This window comes from Mus pahari, chromosome 1 (assembly GCF_900095145.1).
Source record: "Mus pahari chromosome 1, PAHARI_EIJ_v1.1, whole genome shotgun sequence".
NCBI lineage: Eukaryota > Metazoa > Chordata > Mammalia > Rodentia > Muridae > Mus > Mus pahari.
The window spans coordinates 51,004,474-51,026,286 of NC_034590.1; the positions used below are offsets into that span (position 1 = coordinate 51,004,474).

At 52.3% G+C, this 21,813-nt stretch overlaps 1 long non-coding RNA gene across 1 annotated transcript in view; it reads left to right on the top strand.

Annotated features, from left to right (window-relative positions):
- The first annotated feature begins 1,440 nt into the window (after positions 1 to 1,440).
- LOC110318103 overlaps positions 1,441 to 21,813 on the top strand; it is a 32,373-nt gene continuing 12,000 nt past the window's right edge. Inside the window, exon 1 of the long non-coding RNA XR_003843866.1 lies at positions 1,441 to 1,644. This is a non-coding gene — a long non-coding RNA (uncharacterized LOC110318103). The remainder of the gene's footprint in view (positions 1,645 to 21,813) is intronic.

A 21,813-nucleotide genomic window follows, 5' to 3' on the forward strand; every position in this document is an offset into this window, starting at 1 on the left:
ACACACACACACACACACACACACACACACACACACACACACACACACTTTTTCCCTTTTAAGAGCAGGCCTCCAGGAGTAGAGATTAAGGCCAGTTGATATGTTGTCTTATGTTTTTCTGGACTAAATTTTCCACCATGAGCACCAGCACAACCTGGGAAGAGAAGACGTCTAGAAAACCAACTATACTAATCTCAGACTAATTTTAAGAGGAAGAATCTAGGAAGATCGTGGAGACCAAAACAGTAAATAAATAAATAAATAAATAAATAAATAAATAAATAAATATAACAGGGGAAATAATCGGAGCAAGACCAGGAAGAAGAAAGGAGCGGTGGCAGGCACAGCTTCCGGGAGGTGGTGTACTTAGGAATCCGGGAGAGCATGCCCCATTCAAACGGCTCAACTCCCTCCTTTGGGAGGCGATCAGTTTGCAAGGGGTTAACTGCGTTGCTCATGAACTTGGCCTGTCTGTCTGGCTCGGGATGAATGATGAGACACGCTGACAAGTTCGGCCGGAGGGACCTCCCCTGCTGTGGTGGCGAGAGAAACACACTGGCAGAAGGGACCCTGAGCGAACCACGGGGACGCAAGAGGAAGAGGTGGTTCCGCAGGTCAGGCACTCGGGTCTGTCTGCCCTCTCTGTTCCCGCCTCCTCTTGACCTTTCGCCCCCTTTCTCATAGCTCCCTAATATCATCTTGGAGCACTAGAATTTTCAGGGACTCTGACTCTGAGTCCCAGAACCCTGTACCCGCCTTGTGGACAATGCCGAGTGCGATGCAGCCGGGCTCTGGAGCCTGGCCCGGGGAGGCCGGATTCAGCATTTGGACAGCGGCTGGGGGTTGGTGTGCGGCCCAGAGTTTGCAGGTGCACTGCCCCGGGTGAGGCAAGGTAGGGGACACTCTGAGTCTCGGAGGAGCGTGATCCAGGCTGGAACGCAACCCAGGCTGTCAACGAAACACGTTCCTGCGAGCTAGAGTCCCTTCCGAACCTTCATTGCGACCCCCAAACCATCCAATCCCTCGTGGGTTCCCTCAGCCAACACTTGTGTGTGTGAAAAGATCAAACGCCCCCGTTCCACCCAGAGCGCAGACGTCCCTCAAGTCCTAGGCTCTCCATTCTTCCCCGAGCATCCTGGATCCCTGGGCTTGGAGCTGCCTGTGAGGCTTCTAGCCCTCTGCTTGTCACCACTTCCCAGGTGGTTGGTGGCCCAGTGGAGCGGGCCGTTTGCAGGGAGGGCTGTTCGGACGCAAGCTGGGCGCGGGCAGCCAGGGCCGGGTCGCAGGGCAGGGCGCCCCTCGTCTCCTGCCTCCGCCTCTCGGTTCCGCACTGGTCCGAGTGAAGCCAGGGGGGGCGGGGGGAGCCGCGCTGACGTCACTGCGGGCCGTGCCCGCCCGAGAAGGCGGCGCTGAGCCGCTCAGAGCCCGGAGAAGCGGCGCGCCGCCAGGAACCCCCGCGCCACCGCCGCCGCGCCTGCCTCCAGCAGCTCTCGGCCACGCGACCGTGCGGTCAGCGGCGCTTGGAGGGCGGCCGGAGCTGGGCCTGAGCCTGGGGACTCGCCTGATCCCGGGCGGCCATCACCATCACCACAACCGCCCCACCCCCGCCGTCGCCTCGTGGGGCCCCGGCCCCCTCCCGGGTCCGTAAGTGTCACTGCCTTTTGCGTCTCGGCCGGGCTAGAAGAGAGGGGCTAAGGCGTCAGGTCGGTAGTCTCCACTAAGACAGTGTCAGGGAGCCGGCTGGACTGGTTCAGGGGCCTGGGGTATCTCTGTGGGTCCCTCTTGAACACCTCAAGGGCTCAGGGCTTTTCTTGACTACAGGGGGTTTGGGGGTTAAGCTCTAATTGTGGGTCAGAGCTCAGGCATCTCCCGCAAATCTTCAAGACCAAGGTCAAGGGTCTTGGGATAGCGAGATGAGACGCGCCTGCGGTGTTCAGAAAGGGACAGGGTGAGAGGTCCGATGGATGTGTGTGAGAGAGAGAGAGAGAGAGAGAGAGAGAGAGAGAGAGAGAGAGAGAGAGAGAGAGAGAGGTTTGAGAGAAAGAATGTTTCTGAAAGAGGTTCCAGGGAGTCCCCCTCCCTAACTCCTACCCGTGACTCTCTTCTGCCTTCTTATCCCTCACCGCTCCCCCCCCACACACACACACCAACACACAAATAACCTACAAAGTGGCTTCCTGGAAAAAAAATTTTTTTGAGAAAAATGCAACACACAGCACCCACTCTAAGCAAGATTTATGACGTCTTTTCCCCCTTTGAAACGGGAAGTTGGGGGGGCCTTTCTGTTCAGCATCCCCCACTCTGAGCTTTGGGGCAGGCCTTTTGGAGCTGTCTGTGGGCGTCTCTGACGCTCCCTCCAGTCTAGCTTTCTTTGAGCTGAGAAGAACAAGGGAACCATGGATGGAGCTTGAGGCTGTTTAGGGTCATCTCTGGGAGAAGCTTGGGTAGTAGGGTGTCACAGGAAGGAGGCAGCAGGCTGTAACAAGGAGAGGCTCCAGGCCAAATCTCTGGAGCAGCAAAGACATCCCAAAAAATACAATCTCTGAGCCATTGTGGTAGAGAGGCCAGACGCTGAGCTTCAGGGGGAGAGAGACCCTCTTTGAATCTTCTTCATAGTGTGTGTGTGGGGGGTGTGATGGATTCTTAAGGGGGCTAGAGTTTGAGGGTCTGGCTTTCAATCAAGGAAGGTCAGAAATAGGCTAAGTAGGCACAGATAATAGGGGTGCACCTCAGGAGCCTCCAGGAGCAATACTGGCTGGTCACAAGGAAAGGCTTGGCCTTTTGAGGGAGGTATTTTGAGGTCCCTGTTTAGAAGAGCCCACACCCAGCTGCCTGCCCTTACCTCAGCTGTTGAGGAAGTGGGCAGGTTAAAAGACAGAAAGGAAGATACAGTCCAATCGGCCATGTGTATTTGAGGGGAGGTGTGGAGGCCTCTGTACCCTCTGGGTACAAGGAACTGGCTCCATCTGAGGTAACCCAAAGCTGGGTCTCCTTGTGAACAGAGTCCTTCAAGCCCCCAGACAATAGGAAGATGAGCTTAATCAAAGCTTGAGCCCCGAGGAAGGGACAAGAGAAGCTGCCAGGGGAAAGAGGCACCTGGAATCGGCCCGGGTTGTGGCTAGAGATTCTGTGTCCTAATTACAGCCCAGAGGGGATGAAAGGGAGTCCTGCCAGACTGAATGGCAGGCCAAGTGGCTGCATCTGCTTTACTCCACCAGCCCCAGGCTCCCAGCCTCAGGATCTGGGCAAGTCTGGTCTCAGGACAAGGGTGTCTGCTCCCTACTGTGAGTGAGGGTGTGAATTGTCCCCTGTCCTTCTCAGGACCCCTTAACTCATAAGCTGAATAACTACCAGCAGGGAATAGAAGCACTGGGTCGAGGCAAGTGGAGTTCATGGAGTGGATCCCTGCCAGCAGACGCAACAGTAACGTGCCAGCCTTAGGGGGCGGCCTCATAAGCTGACTGTGGGAGAAAATGCAAGGTAGGTTTCAGTGGGCTCTAGGGCACATTGCGTATAGTTTCTGTAGATTCAGATATGGGAACTCAGCGGAAGACTTTTGTCCCTCTGTGGTGATTTATGAAAATATGGATATGAAAAATTGAGTCTCCAATCTTTGGTGGAGATGTCTAAGTGCTGGCTGTCCCCCTGGATGCTTGCTTTTCTAAGTTGCTGTAGGCACCCATAGGACTCAGGTTTCAAACCACAGATTGGAGACAGGAACTTCTGAGCTAGTGGAACTGCTGGAGAAAAAAACTGCCGGGTGAGCAGGTCTCAGCACCATGGCCAGGGCCTGTTAGCAGCGACCGGTTTTCTAGCTGGGCCACCTCTAGATCCAGGGCCAGCTCTTTCTTGGGACTTAGGGACAGTAGGCTAGAGGCAAGGGATTGATATAGGAGGAAGTGTAGCAAACGAACATAGACCCGGCCCAGAGTACAGTGTAAAGATGAGAAGATAATCAGAGCCAAAGTCAGCGGGGTCCTCCATGGGTTAGCTCAGTCCCAAACAACATGTCCTTGCTGGGTCTGACCTGGAGGCTAACCATCCTGTGCATGGGTGTGGCAGCTAGCTCAAGGAGACTACCTACTGCCCTGTCCTCCCACCAGTATAGCCTCCGAAGGACAAGCAGTGGATGACACAAGGCCCACACTCACTGTGGTCTCCTTCCTGAGAGCCAGCTGATAACACCTGCATGCACCTGGACACTGGAGATAGAGCCCACTCCAGCATGGTGTAGGAACCTCTGCCTGGCTGGCCTCACCTGCTTTGGCAAGGGACAAGGTTTCCTAAAAGACAACAGAAATGTGGCTTTGGTGGTATTGACCTGCCACACCTGAACAGAAAGCAAAATCAAGCTTTTTAATCTTTCTTCCAGAGCCCTAACCAGTCAGTCAGTCCTAGGCTCTCAGGCCAGGGCTCCGGTGTGCTGTAACCATGAACCTCGCAGCCGAGGAGCCATTTTGTGCAGCATCCTGCTTAAATCACACTCTGAGAATGCTCCTTCTCTTTCCCCTCTCTCCTGCTCCCCGCTCCCCCTCTTTCTTCTCCCTCCCCCTCTTTCAGGTGAATCGTGCTTGCACAGTTCCCTCTGCCTCTTCAGTTCCACCCATCCAAGCTCAGGGTGGCCCAGAAGGACTAGAGCACAGGAGGCTGCCCACACTGACAGACACACAGCTAAATGGAAGAGGGTGTAGATTCCAGAGGCTGGAGGAGGAGGAGAAAGGGACACCTCCTAATTATGAAAAATCCTTTAGAATTAACCAGGCAGGCCCAAATTCGAGGCTCCTTCCTGGGCCTTGCTGTGGGTAGGTAGGTCGGCCTCTCTGTTTCTCTGATGCTTTTCAGTCTAGCCCGGGTCCTTTTTCTGAGACAAGGATTTGTCTGTGAGGTGGCACTTGGAAAGCGGTGTGTAACTGCTAGCTGGCTTGCTCACTGGCTGACGGGCGATGGCAGTGGGGACGCAGCCCACCTTGGATTTGGGGTCAAGATGAAAATAGGACAAATCTAAAACAAGCACGGGGTACGAGGTGCGGTGCCAAAGCCTGGTATTAAACAAAAAATCCAGATGTGTCATTTAAGGGAGAATGCTTTAGATACCTTTAGAAAAGATCCCGAGTCCCTTCCAAATCACCCACTTTGGACCTATTATTCTTTGAACCCAGCCTTGTGGGATTTGCTGATGGAGAGTGTGTAAGGGGTGTCCCCCGGCCTCACCAAAACAGATCTGAATGAGTACCCCCCACCAAGTCTGGGCTGGTTGGGGGATGCCTTAACACAGATAGTCTTTGGGACTCCTGCATAGTCACTGCTGGAATCCTGGAACCCGGTAGCCCCGACTCTATTGTTAAGTCAACCCCTAACTCTTGGATTTAAGATCTTTCTAGGGATGACTGGGGGGGGGGGGGAGATCGAATTTTTCATGTTTAATCCTTTGCCTCCCAGGAATGGGTGATGGAGGTGAATCAGGGCTCATAGTGGGAGGGGGGTTCAGGAGCAAGGAAGAAGGGATGGGTTTCAGGTGAGCAAGCTCTAAACCACCCACGTTTAGGAGACTGAGAAGGGACTTCAGTTTGGTGGCCAGGCTCAATTTTACCGTGGCTCTGGGAAACCCCAAAATGCCAATTCTTTTGCCCTGTAAAGTCACTTGGAGTGAGTGGGCTAGGGTGTGTTGTGAGCAGAAAGATGGCAGGAGCTGATTATTTTTATGGGAGATGAATAGGAGCCCAATTACAGCCTTGGAGATCTTCAAGGTGCCGGGGCACAATTGATTACATACCCTTGGCTGTACCTAGGAATGGTCAGAGGGAAAGGGCTAACAGTCCGGTGCGGACATTTAGGACCTGGCTTGAGTGAAGCATGCCATGGGAATCCCTACAAGTCAGGCAATATGTATGGGATACACTGATCTAGACACCCACTTCCTCCCTTAATCCCCTGTCTCTACCGCGTAGTCTGTACAGTGCTGGGCAAGAAAAAAAGAAAGAGAGACCTTAAGGATGAAGTGACCGGTTCGCAGCCTCTCCTGCGCTCACTTGGTTGCCCTGGAGAGACCTCGACCTTAATTAAACCTCTTCCCTCAAACTCTAACTCTGGTGGTCTGCGGTGACTGCCAGGCACCTAAGACCTTGCGGGGAGGTCAGAGAGGTTCGAGAGAAAGGCCAGACTGTGTGCATCCAGGGAAGCAAGCCTAACGCTTCTGAGGGCAGAAGAGGCGCTCCCCTATCCTCGCGGCGCAGAAGCCGTGAACGCCGAGGCCATTGTAAGGCTGGGTGGTGCCGAGCGCGGGAAGGGGGCTGGGATTTGAATGGAAGCCCGTGATAGGCCGATCCCCCGACTGACGTCACTTCCCCGCGGGGCGATTAGCCTGCGAGAGGAGGGCTGACGGTCCAGTGCGCTGGGGGCCGCCGGGGCGCCCGAGGCTGCCCAAGCGCAGAGCGCGGGTTCACCGAGTGCGCCCCGGGACGGCGTCGAAGCGGGCCGCGCATGCACTGGACGGGGAACTGGGGATGGGGAAATCGCGAGGGCGAGGGAGGAAGGGAGCTGGGCGATCCGGGTGGCGGGAGTCCGTGTGTCTGTGTGTCTGTCGGTCCCCTCTGGCTCTCCGCGTGCGCCCCCGGGGCTGCGGGAGCGGAGTCCGCTCAGGCCCCCGCGCCGGGTCAGCGGCGGCACGTGGGGCCCACAGCGCGGCAGCGGTGCCGGCGAATGGGAGGCCCGTTTCTCTCTTTGGTTATCTAGCTGTATGAGTGCCACAGAGCCGTCATAAAGCTAGATAACCGAAAGTAGAAATGACTCTCACAACTTCTGCGTGCGATGGCCCGGCCGGCCGCCCTGGCCACAGGAGCCAGAGGAGTCCAGAGAAGCCCACGCCACCCAGGGACTCCAGCTCGACGGAGCGGCCACGCCAGGACCAGGTATCCGACCTCGGCTCTCCTGGAGACACTTGCCGTGTCCTGGAGGCATTCCTTTCACCTCCTCCTCGGTCCCTGCACCCCATCACCATTTCCCAGCGCCGAGACTGGAACCCCGAAGTGGAGTGGGTTGGGGGCAGGGAACGGGCTGGGGTTGCAGAGGGGTCGCTGGCGGGGAAGGCGCCAGCCTTTGCCTTCACCCCATAAATCAGGCTAGAACAATCCACGCCCTGCGCTGCAGACTAGGATTTTGGGATGCAAATGCGATGAGAAAGAGAACGGAGAGAGGAAGGGAGGGAGGGAGAGAGAGAGAGAGAGAGAGAGAGAGAGAGAGAGAGAGAGAGAGAGAGAGAGAGAGCAGTAGGCGGTGTGTAGGGGGAGTAAAAGGGTGGGCAGGGGGCTGCCCTGCCGCTAACAATGCAGCCTTTATCGAATTATTCGACGAGTCAGCCCCTGAGCACCATTAGCATACGGCTGGGGGGTTGCTGGAGCTTCGCCCCTCGGTGAGGTCAAGTTCTTGATAATTTGATCACTTTTCACCGGCTCTGGCAGCTGCCTTTGTGTGCAGTTGGGGGGTCTGTGTGCAGCGTGAAGCGGAGCAGAACTGGCGGGGAGTGTGCTCAATGGCAAGGGGCCTAGGCGGGGGCCTCCCGCCCCGACCGACCGGCCCTGCCCTGCATACAAACCAAGAGCAGGCTGCTGGGCGGGAGAGACGTAGCCCAGATCCTCTAAACCTTTATAGTTCTGGTCCGACGACTGGGGCCGGCGCCTCCCCAACTTCCCCAACTGGTTAAGGGGGAAGCCAGGCTCTCTGGAGCTCCTCTCCTTCCCGCCCCAATAAATGGCAACATAAGATATATTACAATGTCTAGCAAATAAAAAAGCAATTGGGGAAAATCTGAATTCCGTTCCCATGGCAACCCAATGCTGCACACCGGCCACTCAAGCTCCAGGTCCCTCTTAGCTGGGCGCAGCGAGTGGGGCGTGCCACTGTTCTGTGTCCGTGGTTCTCAGCGCCACAAGGAGCAGAAGGTCCCTTTGCGTTTTATTTGCCTTCAGGTTCCTCTCCTTCCTGACACTCCCTTTACTCTTTCCTTATCTTGAAGTTTGGGGGGCCCTGCAACTTAGGAAACCAGTAGGGCTCCTGCGTGGTGGATGTAGACCCAGCTATGGACCCTATCAAGTGTAGGGAAGAAAGGATCCAAAGTCAGTTCACATTCCTTAAGGCTTGGGGTCCTTTGGGGCTCTTTAAAGCACATATCAGTGTATACATGCTTTAACAGATTGACTGGGAAGGATTAGAGCTACCATCCTGACTTGACCCGTTTTCTTTTCCTTGAAAATATTAAGGAAGCAGATCTGGGAGGTGAGGGCCTACTCCTTAGAGAGTAGCACACACAGCTCAGAAGTGCAGAGGTGGGCACTGCCTAGGTCACCTTACCTCCATCTTGGCCCAGTTCAATCCCAAGAGCCTCTTGCCTTAGTTATTTATAAGATTGGTCTCTCAGCCTCTATCCAGAACCTGCCCAGCCCCCTTGTGATAATAGAAATCTTTTTCCATCTTTGTGCCTACCAGCCGTTTTTTCCCCCTTTGCTTAGCAAAATTATCTTAACAAAAAGGTTACTTGTGTAAAAGTAAAAAAAAAAAAAATTCAGTGATACAAAAGGAGAACCTTCTGGGTCTGGGGAGGGGCAAGGTGTGGCTTCCATATGGTAGATGGAGAGTTTTTTCACTGCATTGCCTTTGGAATATTAGCTATCCACAAAATTAAATGCAGTGGCAGGAAAGCAGCTGCCTCTGTGCCTCCTTCTCAGGGACTCATTGGGTGGAAGGAGAGGGTTCGTGATCTTTTTATCTTTCCTTCCCAGTTCTTAGGCCTGTGAAGGGTCACTCGCGTGTTTGCAGACCCAGGAGCCTCCCTCCCCCCCCCCAACTGCATCTCCTGGGCTTGCTCCCCCTTCCTGGTGCACCTGGGAGCCTGTGTGCTGGTGGTGACCTCATTTCGGAGGAAAGCAGAGCAGCTCTCTCAGCCTGCTTGCCCAGCACCCCCTGCCTCCGAATCTCACGGGATGGGCTGGGGCTTCCCCAGAGCCTGCCCCGGGACTCGGTCCTTCTCGCCCCTGCTCCTTTGCTATTTTTGTAAGAGTCAGTCCTTCCTACAGCAAGGTGGTCACATAGCTTCACAACTGTGTTTGCGGTGCAGTTCAAATGTGTGTCACCTTTGGTTCCTTTGCTGTCCAGGTAGGCTGGAGTGCCCATTAAGAGTCCCATGGAGGAAGAGTCCCAGCCTGAGAAAGTGCAGGACTTTTACTGCTTTCTATGAAGGGGAAAATCTGCTGATACAAACCTTGCACTTTAGGGAAAAGATGAGGGCCTCAAGGGAGGAGGTGGTGGTGCTATGGAATGGGTCTACTGATTCTGATTCACAGAGTTTATCTCACACTCATCACAAAAGGTTTTCAGGGGTGCCAGCCCAACCATTTTATCCTAACAGAGAGATGTTCAAATCCCACCCAGGACCCTTGGAGCCCAAGACACAGGCTCAAAATTGTGTTCCTTATCAACCTCCCTAGCTAGCCAAGGGCTTCCTCGGGGAGCTTGGAGGGCCTGGGGCCTCCTCAGCCTTTGCTCCCATCCCATCCCGTCCCATTTGTTCCCCCCCCCCAGTGTTCTCTGGCCTGACTGCCCAAGTTTGGGTTACACTGCTCCAACTTGCACTAACTAGTCTCTTTCTATAAGAAAAGGCGTGTGGGTCCTGAAAGCGCGGCTGAAAGTACAGTTGGAAGCCTAAATTGGTTGAGATCTCAAAGATGTCAACACCTTTCATTTTACAACTAGAAACACGGAGCATGTCGCAGAAGGTCACACGGTAGGCCACTTGGCAGGGCAGGGTTGAGAACAGCCCTCGTTGAGAAGGAGGCTTCGAAGGCTTCTTCCTCCTTTGCCCAAAGAACTTCAACACTGAACTATACCGGCCATATGGGCCTCAACCCGACCAATGAAAAGCTGGCATCCGCAGTCATCACGGAAACGCACGGTGCAGCGAGGCCAGAAGCTGCCTCTAGACTGGTTCGGGAGTTCTCGACCGCTGTCGGACCTCCCGGGAAATGGGAACAGAGCACGAAGCAGCCGGGCCAAGAGGCCTCCCAGGACCCAGTGCGACGCTGAAAAGCATGAAGGGTCGGAATTAGGCGCTCATTTAGCGAGCGTTACTAATCCGAAGTTACAGCGTTAATTCCCTGATCCCGCCGCTCCCACACGCAGCGCCGGGATTAGAGGCGCGGCCGACGCCCGCCCCGCCCTCGCCCCCAACGCGCAGCCCCGCGCCCCGGGGTCCGCGGATCCCGCTAAGCCTGCGCTGGCGCGCCTGGCCGGCCGAAGCTTGCAAGCCAGCTTGCGGAGCCGGGCGGGGAGCGCTCAGCCGTGAACACTGGGACAGTCTTGCCCGGATTGATGCGCCCTCAAAGGCCCCGAGAGGCGGCGTGGTCCGGAGAACCGCTGGGTTTTCTCCCACCCGGGTGTCTACACCCAGAACAGCGGCCCTTTGGAGGCTGCGGCGCCATTTTAATCGCCTTCTCTTTCTCCTCGGCTTCTCACACGCGTGGGGTGGGATGTCCTTGTCCCCTGTTCCACCCAGACTCGAGCCCAGCCTACCTTCCTCCACCCTGAATTAAATGGCCAATCAGCTTTGGCCTAGGGTGGGATGCGTATTACCATGGCGACGGTTATAGCCCCCCTAGCAGTGGTACCCAACACGGAGGGTGTCTTCACTCCACCTGAAGAGTGTGAAAGGAAATTGGGGACGAGCTAGAGGTAAGAGGCTGAAGGAAGGTTTGGCACTTTATCCTTACACACTCCATTCTGGACCCTATGTGGATGCGGATGATGTGGAGCCCATCTTGAGAGCTACCTGGGCTTGTTCAGCTTTTTAATTAGCTGAGATGGTCTTTCCCATCTTGGTCTGAAGGCCCTTCCCTCTCTTCCTAAGAGAGTAGGAGTCCCAGAAAACTTTTCCCAAACTGCCCTCAGGTTAAGCCCCAGGATTTCAGGCAAATCCATTTTCCCATCCAGAAGATGGGTTGTTGTTCAGGTGCATCCAAGGACAACATCAAGCATACAGTGATACAAGCTCTGTCGTGGTTAACGCCTTCGAGGACAGGACTTGTTGGGGTAAGACCCCAAAGCTGGGATGTCCTTTCTAGCTAGGGTAGCCAAGCTTGGGTGTCTCACAGATTCCTAGAGCTAGCTTTTGATTTCTCCTCTAGACAGCTGGAAACTGTGGAGAGGAAGGTCATTAACAGAGGAGCCGGGGTGGGGGCTGTGACTGGAACAAAACCTTGGTCAGTGGCTCTCAGAATGGGCGGCCCGCAGTTCCTATAGCGCTGGCTCCTTCCTTCCATCCCGGTCCGGCTTAAGCGCCACTTTAAGTGGTCCCTGCATTCACTGGCCAGCCCCTCACCGCAATTGAGCCGCAGGGGTTTGAAAAGAGGGCCAGGGCCTCAATGACAGGACCTTGGGCCAGGCTAATTGGTTTTGGTTCAAGGGGATAGTGGATTTGTGAAAAGCTCCAAACCGCCTTTCCCACGCCAGAGCCAGGTCACAGCTTTAAGGAAAAAGGTTGGAAGAGTTTGGGGCCAGTGGAGAAATCTGGGAGCCAGGTATCTAGGGCTGATCCTCTTGTACCTTCTAAAGCACCCCTCTGCCTGAAGACTAGAGGATTTGAAGGACCTCAGGAGCACCTGTGTTTTAGGGACAGGCAGGTTGGAGACCCTGCATGCCCGCACTGTGCCAGAAGAGCCTCCCAGTTCTGATTCTTTGGCTAACCCTCCCCGTGAAAAGGACCCAGTTTCCCTGCTGGGATCATTCAGAAAAATAAACCACAACAAACAAACAAAAGAGATGACTGAGAGAATTAATAGTTCTTACCCCCAAAGAACTGGTCTTTGTCCTGAGACAGTACTACAGTTGGTCTCAAGAAAATGTACCTATTCCTTGATATGTCTTTAAACTACTTTGGGCACTAGCAGATGCTTCAGAAATAAGGAACAGGGAGTCCTCACTACTTGAAAAAAAAAAAGGAGTGTCCAAGGTTTTCTTTACAGTCTCAAAAACCAACCATTAATTGTACTATGCCTTAAGTATCACACCTTGTAAATGCTTTACTGCTCTTGTCTCAAAAGGTCTTGGATACTTATGTGTTTGCACCAAATGGTGTATAATATACCCATTATATGGGTGTGTATGTACATGCTTTGCTGATATGCAGAATCCTACCCTTATATTAACAGTCATGGAGAGGTGAAGAGTCAGCACTGTTGTTTTTTGTTTGTATACTGTGATGGAACTCCAGAGCAGTTCAATGCTAGGCAAGTGCTCTACTACTGAGCTACATCCCTAGTCCAGCCTTATTTAAAGGGACATTGCGTCCATAAAGAACTGCATATCATTTCCATTGTGTGTTGAAAGGAACATTCCAATGTGATCACCTGCTGAAGAAATTCTTCCCCAATCTTCCCAAATCTGCCCTATATTTGCCTACTTGAAGCATATGTTATGTAGAAGAAAGGTACTTTGGAGCGATAGAGAACTCTATGTATTACATTTTCTATTTTTACTTCTATTTTTAATTGGCCAGAGCCTAATTTCTCCCAGTCTCTGTTAATTTGCACATTGGAGATTCATGTGTAAATATGCATGTGGTATGTGTGCACGCCTGGGCCTTCTTATCACCAAGCATGTGTTTAAATACACACAATCCGAGTCTACACATGATTATGGGCTTACTATTTGCCTCTTCTCGAGAATCGGGTTAATTTTCCCTTGGCTAATCCTCAAACCCATTAAGTTCTCCTCTCCCCACCCCCACAAAAAATGCAAACCCCACTACAGACCAATGGTCTCACCCAGCTTCTCCAGCAGAGAGCTCTCCAGGCTGGATGCTGGAGTGAAGGTCCCTATCAGGCAGACTTCATTAATGTTACCAAATATACCCCGGCACATTTACTCGGCTACTATGAAGTATTATCATAAATAATTAAAATTAAACTGCACTTGTCAAAATAAATGAACAAAGTGGAGTTAGTGATGTCTTTGCTTTGATTTGCTTGCTAGGGCCTTGCTTACTCACTAATTTGAAGAAAAGAAGAAAGAGGAGGGAAGAAAGAGCGACTGACTGCCGGGAGAAGGGCAGAGCTGTGGAGAGGAGAGGGAAAGCCCTCCTCTGTCATCTGCCATTGGGCTTCCAGTCATTAGGGCGCTCTGGGAGGCTGGAATGCAGCCTCGGACGTCAGCTCATAATGAATATTGAGGTGTGGATGTGGAAGGGGGGATTTCTTTGTTTACCGAGGAAAGGCCATGGGAGTGGGGGAGAGGATTGCCTTTGGGGATTAAGGAGTGGGCTTTGTTTTTATGAAGGGCCTCACTTCTTTTCTGAAGTTTTCTGCAGCTAATTGATTCAATTCAGACATTCCTCTTCCCCACTTGGCCTCGGAGCTTGTAAGATGTGCACAGCCCCGGTTCCCCATCTGCTCTGCCCCCTTTCTCCACTGTGACCCTTGGAAAAGGGTGTGAACCTGCACATCAGCCAGATTGGGTGGATATGTGAGATGTACACAGGAGACACACACACACACACACACACACACATATGCACATGCACACGGACACACACACACACACACAAGGACATGAGTATTGCATAAGGCATGATTTTCATCTGTAAATAGATTATAGGTATACAGTTCTATGAATTCTGACAAATGAATTTACACCTAAGATAGCAGTTCCCCTTTTCCAGAAACTTCTCTCTTGTTTCTTCTCAGTCTGCCTGCTCCAGCCCCCGTTTTGAGGTCCCTGTCAGTTTTACCTATCCAGGGTTTCATATAAATGGAACGTATGCCAGCACTTTTAAAGAAAGAATTTATCTCAAGTCTGGAGGGAGCACACTCCTGGAGGCCAGGCTGAGCACGTGTCCGAGTATCAGACTTGGGTTAAGCACTCTCCCCTCAGATGGACCCAGAAGTCAAACCTGTAATTAGATAGGGATGGGGGTTGGTTTGGGCTGGTCCTTCCGCAGGAGAGCCCTATTCTCACCCTGGGTCTGTTAATGAGCTGGGGACAGGTGAGCCTCACACATTCCAACTTGCCTGCCTTCCGCAGCATCCAGGAGCTGGTGGTGAGCTATTAATGGAAGGTGCAGGCTTTGTGCTAATTAGAACTCTTCAGCTTCCATCTGTGCAGGCATCGGAGCCCCTCACTGGTCAGCCTCACTACCCCCACCCCAGCTTGCAACCTAGTTTCTGTTTCCCCCGTGAATTAGGGGATACTGTGAGCAGAATTGCTTCTCACTGGCTTGGGTCAAATCTCTAGTCTTAATGTATTTTAGAAATATACAGGGTGGCATTTCTCAGATGTCCCTCTTGGTAGGGTATAGTTGCATCACGAGTTAGATGAAAGTTGAGGAACTATGGCCACTCTCCAGGGTAGGCCGGGGTTACAATGTCTGTCAGAGATTTGTTTTATAAAGGACTTCTTCTGGAGAGTGTGGTTCCAGTCCCTTGAATTCTCAATGTCTCTGGAATCGAGTCTGATTATTCCTACCCACCTCCCACCTCACCTCACCTCACCTCACCCTATGGCTGCCCCAATCTTTGCTGCCCCAGACAGCCTAGGCTAGAGCCATGTCCCTTACCCTTCATCTGAAAACACAAAAACAAAAACAAAAACAAAAAACTTTAAAAATGTAGTATTTCACCTCAAGTCCAATGGATATAACTTTTGACTCTTAGAAAGGTTTCATTGAAAAAAACCGCATTAATGTCATTTAAAGAAAACACAGCTCTCACAATGGAGCTTGGGAGAACTTCTTACCTAAAATATGAAGGGAAAAGAGAGGGTCATCTCCATGAATGCTCCTTTCAACTTCTGTCTTCCTTCAGGTCTCTTGGGGTTATGTGCAAAAATATCAAGCCCGTATGCCAGTGCAACTCATATTGTTCTGGTTGGGTTATCCTGATAATATCATTGTGAACTGTGAGTGGATTGTGGTCATTGTGGGGCTTCTCTGGTTCCCTCAAGTTTGCATCTACACTGAAGAAGGGTGGAGCCTGAGAGGGCTGCAGAAATCTCCTGCTTAGGGGGAAGGTAGAGCTGGCATGCTTGTGTGGCTTTTCCTGTGGGTGATAATTCCTCACTTGAAGCTCTAGAGTTCAAGATGAGGTATCAGCAGGTTTAAACACCTCACAGTGTACATTTTAGAAAGGCTGAGCTGCAGGGCATGCTCTACTCTGAGGCAGGATTCTTTCACAGGTTTTTATCCTTTTCCACACTGCATGTGTCCTTGGGGTGTGACCTCCACCTCTCTAGGTGGAATGGGGACAATAGTACCTGTACCAACAGGGCTCCTGTGAATTTACATAAAACATACAAATAAAGTGCCTGGCACAGAGTAGGTGTTGATCAACTAGTATCTCAAATGGCAGGGGCACACACACACACACACACACACACACACACACACACCACCGTCTGAAATTGAAAACTCCCCTGCTGAAGGCAGAATGAAGGCTCCAATAGATACACACAGTGTCACCAAAGGGTCCATAGGCTGCCTACCTCCCTAGCTAGTACCATCTCTGCTGAGTCCCAAGGGCTGCAAAAGAGCACCCCCCTCACACCCCACCCCACCCGTGTATGGAAGATCAAGGAGAGACAGGTATAAATTCTGGGCTTGGATGATAAACTAGAGGGATGTGTCTTGAGACACTTGAAGTCAGCAGACTGGCATTAGCTACTCTTGCAAGGAGCTGAAAGCCAAGGAGGCTCCTCAAGGAGGAGAGCATGGAGAAAATCTCCGGGGGGGTCTAAATCCTCACTAGTTGTGACGTTGGAAAAAGCTATGTTTGTACCTTAGTTAGGTAGAGATCTGCCAACGCATCCACGAGTCCTGTCTAGTACCAAGCATGGGTACTAGATAGAACCGCTCGCTCCCTTCCATAGCAGGTACCAATGTCTCCCGCGTCCTCGGCGGGTGTGGTGGGAGCGCAGAGCTCCAGCAATTCCCCTCAGGCTATGGTGGTGACCTGGAGGATGCCTGTGTCCTCACCTCCAGGCCAGTACTACAGGACCCTGAGGATTCGAATAAACCCTACACACTTCTAGGGGTCGGTGGCGGGTGCCCGACGTATCCCCTCTGTGTTACAGTTGCTCACCAGCAAGCAGGTGCTCCGGATTGCCGCATTTCCTACTAGGGCTCTGCAGTCCCCATCGCTAGTCCCTTCAGCTCCTCAGCATGGAGGGCGCCCCACCGCACGGGAAAGGTGAGTGGCTGTAGCCAGGAAAGGAGGACAAGTAGAGTCTCCAAAAAAACAAAGAAACAAAAAACAAAAAACAAACCCCGAAGAGCCGGCGACCAGGAACGTCGGAAGATGCCAGGACCACGTTGGTAAGGAGACTGAGTTCCTACCTGAATCCCCTGAAAGGCGACCCCCTCCCTCTCAAGGCCAGAAACTAAGGTCACCCCCTCATTCCCAAGTGTGCTATGGCTTTAATAATGCACCCGCTGGCTTGTGCTTTGGAAGGCAACTCCGCTGGGCTGGGTGTGGAGGGACCCCCGCAGGCAGAGCGCCCTGGGGCGCCCGAAGGATCCTGGCCTCCAAAGTGGCTTATTGGACATCTCTGACCTGAGCTTGGCTCGCGAGGGGCGAACGGGAGCCTCGACTGGTAAATGGGGGATCGGGCGAGCCCCACAGTGGGGCTCGGGACCTGGCCCCGGGCGCTCGCTCTCGGAGCCCGTGCGGGGAGAGCTTAGGCAGGGGATTCCCTCGGCCGCCCCGCACGCACCTCGAGTCCCAGGCCTCCCCGGGCCTACGGAAGCACCGAGCGCCCGCGGCGAAGCCGGCCTGGGAAGTGCCCTCGGAGCTCGGCCTGCGCACACACACCCGACGCCCGGGACCGAAAAGGAGACCCGGAGGAGCGGCCGCGTCCCCCGGGCCTGCGCCAAGGCTTCGGCGGGGCGCGCTGCGGGGCCGGGAGGCCATTTTGAGAGCGAACGAGCGGCGGCAAGATGGCTGCGTGGGCACGAGGTAGGTCGCAGCGCCGCAGGGTGCGCCGAGCTCCTCCTCGCGCCAGCCGGGCCGAGCCAAGCCCGGGGAAGCGGCGAGCGGAGAGCGTACCCGGCCTCGGGGGCCCGGGACTCGCCTGCGGTGGGCCGGCGCCAAGCATCCCAGGGTCCCCGGATCATCGTCGCCCCAGGACCCTGTTCCGGAGGCCACCGTGCCTTTCCTGGCTGTTGGAGAGCAAGCAGCAAGAGAAAGTAGGCGGCTGCTGGCTGCTGGTCCCCTGGCGGGTACGCTGGCCAGAGGGTCTTCTCTGCCAAGCCGAGGTTCAGGTCCAGCTGACCAACAACAGTGACAGTAGTGTGTGTTTGTTTGTTTTTGTTCTGTTTGTAGTTTGGACCCGAGAGCTCTTGGACAGTTATTTCCAAGCAGTGCTAACCTGTGTGACCAAAGCCTTTCCTTGAAGCTCAGGCAGGAGGTAGTGAGCACCCCTCCCTGGTATGACCTTAGGGCAAGGATCGTCCAGAGCTCCAACGAGAGACCCGTGAAAGTGTGGTAGAGGCTGAGGGTGACCTAGAGACCCCCATTCTCGCCGCTCAGAGGCTGGGGTGAGTCAGTTTGAGGATGAAGGTGACAGAATGGGAGCCAAGGGACAGCATCTTTGGACTTGCCCTCACCAGGCCTCAGCCCAAGAGTCACAATTGCATTTCTTTCTCTGTGCCCTATTCCATCAATCATTGGTCTGTCTGCTTAAGCCATGGATGCTCTAAAGCACACTCTACACACGTATGTCTGTGTACAGAGTCACCCACCCGTTATCAATTTATGTTCGTAGGACTCTGCCTTGTCCAAGACCTTCTTAGGTCCCGGACCTCCTTAAATAGGTAGGGTGATGCTTAAGTGACTTCCACCAAAGTGTGTATTCAGAGCTGTTAAGCCTGAGGCCCTGTTCCTTGATTTAAATCTCTGCAAGTACATACACATAAACATAAACACCAAGATTTAGTCTGTCTGTTCTCCTTTCCAGTAACAGTCAGGCCTCTCCTGAACTCACATCCCCTTCTTACTCAGCCTATTTGACAGATCTCTTGGACAATGTCTATCACAAAGCCCTGGCTTAGAATAGATTTTATGATGGGCTATTGCCATTGCTCTGAGCTTCCTGGCAGTCAAGACAAAGAAAACATGATGACTTTATAAGCTTGCTCAAAAAAAAGGGAGCTTATCAGGATTTGTGAGAGAGGAACATTTTTTTTTTCTGACATATGTTTTGTATAAATTTTAGAGCTTTCATGAGATGGGGATGTAGCTCAGTGGTAGAGCACTTGCCTCATGCTACACTTTACTTAGCACCAGAATAAATATATATTAAAAAGCTGGATGATTATATAGGTTGCACACATATACCATAGATGAGGGCATGACCTCCCCCCCCCCAAAAAAAAAACCTTGATTTTCCTTGAGGCTGCTAAGTAAGTAAAATAAGGACACGGACTGTGTGTGGGGGGATCCTAATTACCAATCCAGTCTTTAATATCCAGAAACCAGGCTTTACTGGACCTCTCAACAGGGAAGGAATTTACCTGTGGCCCATGAGTCTCACTTTTGACTATGATCATTCTTTTGACTGGGGTGCTCTCACGTTCTTTGCCCTGGTTTGAGGTGCTAAACTGGACTTATTGTTGTAGGAATCTATAAACACATTGTAAACAAAAAACTAAAGCTGACCCCAGTGCTGAGGTCAGAGTAGGGGTAAACAGGCTGCGGCAGTGACTGGGGGCCCAGTACTTTGTTTTTTCAGTGTGGAGTTCCTTTACCTGGCCATATAACCCCTCTGAGTCCCCCAGCAAATAGTGTGAGCTGGGTTCCCCTGTGTGCTGGGCCTCACTCCTAGCTGTACTCCTACACAGACCAGCCCTCGCTGGAAGGGGTCGTTTGTCTTTCAGGGGGAACTGTCAGTGAGGACTACAAATCCCTTTAGGTGAAGCAAGAAAGGCTTCCCCTGTTGTGCCAGGGGATCTTTTGTCTTCTACAGTGGAGTGCCAGCTTCTTTTTCTTCACGGGTTTGGTTCTTGTGGCTTTAAGTACGCACACACTGACCTAGCTGTGACTCAGCTTAGTAAAGGTCACTGGCCCCCAAAGGTGGGGTTTGAATCCTTGGCTTGATGACTGCAGGAAATAGTTTAATCGCCCAGAAATCTGTACCAAAAAGTGTCACTCCTGAATGTGGGCATGGGTGTGCTTCTTAATAGGGAGCCCCCATCTTCAGAAAGGTTCTGGCCAGATCTGGTCCCAGTCCTAGTGTCTTCCAACAGGGTCTCCAAGGGCAAAGCTGCAGAACTGGGTCCAGTTCACAGCTAAGGCCCCAGCTGCAGAAGAAAAACAGGGTTCAGCTCCCCAGATTAGTTACTGTCTGCAAGGATTAAAGGCCCCAAATAATGGCTGGCTTCTCCCCTCCTCTGTGCCAAGGGAAGACATGTAAATACAGCCGCACGCCAGCTTAGGCAGTAGATGTGTATAAATCGAATTTAGCAAATCAGATCATGGTTTAAATGCACTATTTAAAGCAGTCCTGCAGGGAAGCCTTTTACAAAGGGAATAATCATTTTGTGATGCTAATCATCAGCCTCCAATTTATCTCCTTTGTAAGTTCAGATGTTGGTGCACTGGGTGTTCTGAAATTGGGGCGCTCTTGTGTAGGGCTCCAGTGATGGCTGTCTGCCTTCCTTTCCTGACCTCTCATTTTAAATGGGTGCATGTCCTGTTTCTCACTGGGGGCCTCAGGATGCGTGTCACTTAGCCTGATAGTTCTCATCCATCCCACTCATCTTTTCATAATCTCATAGAGGCCACCATTCAGCTGCTCCTGGCTCCTTTTCTAAGATTTTTCCTCTTCCTGGGGGAGATGCAAGCCCTGCTGTTCCCAGGCATTAGAACTAACTCCCTCTCTGATCTGAACCTTCTTTTGTTTCCTGTGAGCTTCTGGTACTTCTGTTGTTGATCATAAAGATGATTTCAGAGATGACAACATGACACTTAATCAACCTCTGAATTTAGAAGGCAAATTAAATGCAGGCACCCCTTTATTGAATAGGTAGTGTCCATTCACAGAAGAAGGAGAAAAAAAGAGCCCTGCGGCCTGGATATTAAAGTGACTTTTTCCCACAAGTTAAAGTCAGAACTCAAAGAAGAACCTGTCTCCTAATTGCTATAAAAGTGTTTTATACACTGAGCTGTAGTTCCTTTCTCTGCAGAGAAAATAAAATCAGACCATCTGGGTGGGAGAGAGAATGAAGGAAAGAGATGGATCGGAGTGGAATAAAGGAAGTGGGCAGGAAGCTGAGGAGCTGTGAAGAGCCTGACCTTGCTTAGCTCACAAGCCCTGATATAGTGTCTTTGTCAATGCTGCCACTATTGACGCGTTCCTTGGTAATTATGACTGTGTGTTGGCATGGCGACTCAGTAAGAAGACTAGAGGCACTGGGTAAATGCACGGCTTGTCCTCGCCTTCTAAAGCAGAGAGGAGCTTTTGTGGGTAGTTCTTCCAGGGAGACGCAGTGGAAAATTCACCAGACCCTGTGCTGGAACATGGGTATTGACACACCATGGGAGCCAGGTGGCCCTGAGCAGGATGGCACAAACAAGACTTGGTCTGACACGGAGGTCTTCCAGAGCCACCCTCCAGTTCCTTTCCTGTTGTCTTTGTTCCCCAGGCTTGTAACATCTAGTGTGTCCATTCCTCCTCCTTTCTGGGTTGTCTATTTCAAATAGGTTTATGTTGCAGTGTCCCTGAGCTTGATTGATCATACAGTCATCTACCTAATAGTCCATGGTTGCGCATCTGGAAGCTGAAAGGCAAGGCTGGTAGGCCCAGCTGTGAGGAGGGGGTCTGGGGCTTTGCTTTCTCCCTTGGTGCCTTCTCCAGAGATTCTTTAACCACATCCTCATCTAAAAATGAGGGCTTGCTGCTGGAGTCAGAAGCTGTATCGTCCTGTCCAATGTGATATCCAATAGACGCGAATAGTTGATCTCATAAGTGTGGGCAGTATGGCACATTTAAATAATATCTGACTAAATAAAATACATAATTATAATGACCTGTTTCTTCTGTCTTTGGAATGAGGCTTCTAGAACATTTGAGATTACACAGGAACTGAAATGGCTGGCCTAAACCAGAGGATGGAGCCCTCTTACAGACTTAGACTTGTGCCTGATTCTTCTGATCTCACTCAGGAGGTGTCTAATCTCAGAGGTCTAAGTTTAGAGTGCAGTGGAAAAGCCAGGTGGAGAGTCTCTGGCCTGGAAGAGCCTGTTATGTGGGAGAATTACCCCTCAGTCTTCGGAGGTGGAAGCTATGGCCTGAGTTCATAGGCAACATTGTGTTGGAGGTGGAAGCTATGGCCTGAGTTCATAGGTAACATTGTGTTTTTCGGCATAGGGTGAGGTTAACCCTGGAAGAATCTTTCCATGAAGGGTCAGCAGTCCCCTAGTGGGTTTGTGTAGGCAGAGCTGGAGCTGACAGATTCATTGTTCCAAGAGTGGCACCCACACCAGGCAGTGGTGACTTCATGCTCTCCCAGATACACAGGAACTACTAAACCAGGAAAGACAGCTGTGCGTCTCAGGTTCTCAAACTCCCTTTTGGCTAGGTTCCTTTGGAAGATGGCTGGGGCTGCCCCTCCTCCCCTCAGCCTCAGCCTATGTGCAAGCTGGAGCTTCTGGGATACTCCTTGGCTCAAAGCCAGCATTTTCTTGGAGAGGCTCCTGCTTTGGCTCCCTGCCAGGCCTCTGGTCTCCAGAGAGATTTTTTTCCCCCTAGGGGAGGTGCTGGGCTTGTCCTGCTGTCAGAGGG